Source organism: Callorhinchus milii, unplaced genomic scaffold (genome assembly GCF_018977255.1).
Source record: "Callorhinchus milii isolate IMCB2004 unplaced genomic scaffold, IMCB_Cmil_1.0 Scaffold4, whole genome shotgun sequence".
In the NCBI taxonomy this organism is placed as follows: domain Eukaryota; kingdom Metazoa; phylum Chordata; class Chondrichthyes; order Chimaeriformes; family Callorhinchidae; genus Callorhinchus; species Callorhinchus milii.
This window is the reverse complement of record NW_024704745.1, coordinates 17,247,143-17,250,514: the sequence shown is the minus strand read 5'-3', so window position 1 is coordinate 17,250,514 and position 3,372 is coordinate 17,247,143.

The following is a 3,372-nucleotide window of genomic DNA, read 5'->3' as shown; positions in this document are numbered from 1 at the left end:
GCCGGCCGGGGCCCTTCGCAGGCATCACCTCAGACACCCCACAGCAGGGACCTGAAGCGGGTCGCTCGGGGAGAGGGGACGGTCGAGCGAACGGACCGGACTGGTCTCGTCTATGAAGGTGGTCGAACAGAGCGTGTGCGTGCGGAGTGGGGGGGGAGGGGGGTATGGTGATGGTGATGGGGGAGAAAGGTGAACGGTAGTCAAGTGCAGAAGGTGCTGGAAGAGCGAAGGACCGATTCTTACACAGAAACATGGGGAGGCTGCACAGGCCGCTCCTCTCTGGGGGTTGTAGTTCTGGCGCCCGCGACTCCGGTTCCCGGCAGGTGTTGCGCGCGGCCGGCTGCGCGCGCAGCACCGACTTCAGAGCCAGAGCAGAGGAGGCTCGAGCAGCCTCGGCCGGTGACTTCATCCCATCATCATCATCATCATCATCATAATAATAATCCGTACATTTGCTATGGTACCTTTCACGTCAGGAGCACTTCTCAAAACGCTTCGCGGCATATACCGTACCGTAAAGCGCACTGACTGCGTGCTGGGGTTTTGGGGGGTTTTGGGGGCTACAGCGTACAACAACAACAACAACAAGATTCCATTTATAAAGCGCCTTTCACGTCAGGAGGACGTCCCAAGGCGGGTAATTTGTTGCTGTGGGTCAACAACGACTTGCGTTTACATAAGCGCGGTTCGCGCGGGGTGGCGTCCCGGAGGGCGAACGCAAGCTCTCGTAACTTCATTCTGTCCCACCGCAGCCGAGGTTCAACCCACCCCCACCCCCCCCCTCCCCCGCGTGCCCACATGCAGGTTGCAGGTTCCATGACCTGGACCGTTGTTTGCTTACAACTATTATTCCCATTTGCTGAAACCTGTCCTCACCAGTGCCTGATGTAGGGAGGATTTAACCCAGGAACCAGCTCAGTTTGCTCAGAGTAATGGCATCACTGTCGATTTCAAAACTGCCTGAAACTCACAGCCTGCCAATGTAGGAACACCCTCCGTAATGCCATTGTGATGGCAGAGTGGCTAACTACAATTTTACATGTGCAGAAATGATGCGATCTTGGAAACTGGAAGTACAGAAGCAAATGTACGACATCACAGTGCCTTGGGACATCCTCCTGAAGTGAAAGGCGCTATACAAATGTAATTTTCTTCTATTCTAACTCACTTTGCAGCTTGCTGTGTCAGACGACACCAGCGTTTTGTCAGCCATATCTTTCTCAGCAAATCAGCTCATCATTCAGAAATAGGTGTGCTTGATGTAGTTAAACATGAATTAGTTTCATTCTACCCCATATCATTATCTGAAGACTTGGGGTCTACGAGTAGCTGTTACGGTAATTTTCTTAATTAGTGGGGAGTTACCCACCTTTGAATCAAGGAATTCACTTTTAACATTTAGATCATTTGTTAAATTCTATTTCTGATCATAATAATTGCATATTAGACTTAACATTTTGGTGGAATAGTTCAGATTCATGTCCTCACATTCTATCTTATGCCGCTGTTGGTGGGCAAGTCTTCTGCCATTCTTCCCACTCTCTAAAACTCCATCCCAGAGTCCTTCCAGCTCACTCCCTCCTCCATGACTTTCAAAGTCTGCCCTCCACCTCTTCCCATCTACTTCAGCTTCTCCCACCCCTGTCCTGGGCTCTGCCAGCTGCGTAAAGCACCTTGAGATGCCCTCCTTACATGAAAGGCACTATATAAATAAATAAATATTGACCATCATTACAGTATCAGAACAAGATTGATATTATATTGAAAACAATTAAAACCAGCAACTAGTTTTCCATCATGCGAAAATGCAGAGCTACAGTCACAAAATTTTTTTGTAGTGGAAACCTAGTCGCTATTGAGGCCTTGGCTTACATTCAAGTACTTTCCTACATGCAATACCGCCTGCAGTATTAGAAAAGTTTGTCAGATGGGTGGGGGGGGGGGGGGGGGAGGGGAGAGGGAAAGAGAAAGGAGGAGACTTAGACAAGAAGTTTGCTCAGTTTGAAGGAGAAAGAGATCGTACCTTGAGCCATACCGAACTTGTTTTGCCTTGTCTGGCAAACACTACCTGTATTTAAAGGTCTCCATGGAGCAAATGCTTTTCCATTCAAATGCGCAGGCTCCTTTCCAGGAGGGGCTTGGTATTCTATCATTGCTATTCTATGCAAATGTTTGTGGCGAGTGTATGTAAGAACTCCAGAAAGATCCAACTAGGTTTATCAACTTTATATTCCCTTTATAAATTGATTTCAATTTAATAATAAAATGCAATCTTGTGAATTGAGGGCAGTGCAAAAATGCAATGAAAATAAATGTTAAAAGAATAGGTTTCAGTACATTTTGCTGAATTTTATTCAAGTCAGACTTCCATACATACAATTATAATACAGAAATAATGCCACATTTAGATATTCTAAAGTTCATTTACATCACCAGTAGAAATTAGCAAAAACAGGTCACAAAGTGCAGTGAAATGTAACATTTTATTGCAATGTTTTAGGAGGTACAAGAATATAAACTTATACCAGACCACATGTTAAACTAAAATACCTGGCCTAATAAAACCTCATGTGGCAGTGAAGGAAAGACATGACAAAATGCTTTTAAAAAAATTACACTTGCTTGTGCTATGTAAAAGACAAGTCGTTTTGTGAAGGTGGGGGAGGTAATGTGGGAAAGTAGAGTTCTTTGCTGTGCAAATAGCATCTTGGAACTTCTGGAGATTTGTCAAAGCACTCCAATTTAACATCAAAACATTATGCATTTCCACAGTGTATACAAACATGAGGCCCACGTGCATTTTACACTATGTTACCTATATTGTCAAATATTTACTCCATTTGGCTCTTTTATGCAAACTTAGTTTCTGTTGCTTTGAATCTCATTTGACCAAATTTGAACTACTGTAGGATTTTACTCAACTGTTTTGTGCAGTATCTTTGTAATTAATGTAATGTTCATTACTGCAGAAAGTTGTGTTACCAACAGATTTGAAATAAATTGATGGTAATTTTGCCTGAACCAGCTTCAGTGAAAATAAATTTAGATCGAATATAAACCTTACATGGTTGGCAATGGAATGTCAGAATTGAGTCAACCCTCTATGGTGGCCTCAGTGGCCCAGTTCATGAGCCAGGCGGGTCCGCAGTACTCCAAGGTACTGTTGATAAGGATCCAGCCAGTCTGGCTCATTTTAGGATTTGGAAGGACAGACCAGTCAATGGAGGCAGGGATTCTTCGTACTCAGCTACTGTTAACCCTGCAAAGCCATAACATATAGAATGGCCCCAGCTTGACAAGTAGCAGGAAAGCTCAACAGAGTCCTTTCAATGGCAAGCCATGCGGTTTTAGCTGGTTAGACTCCAGCAGTAC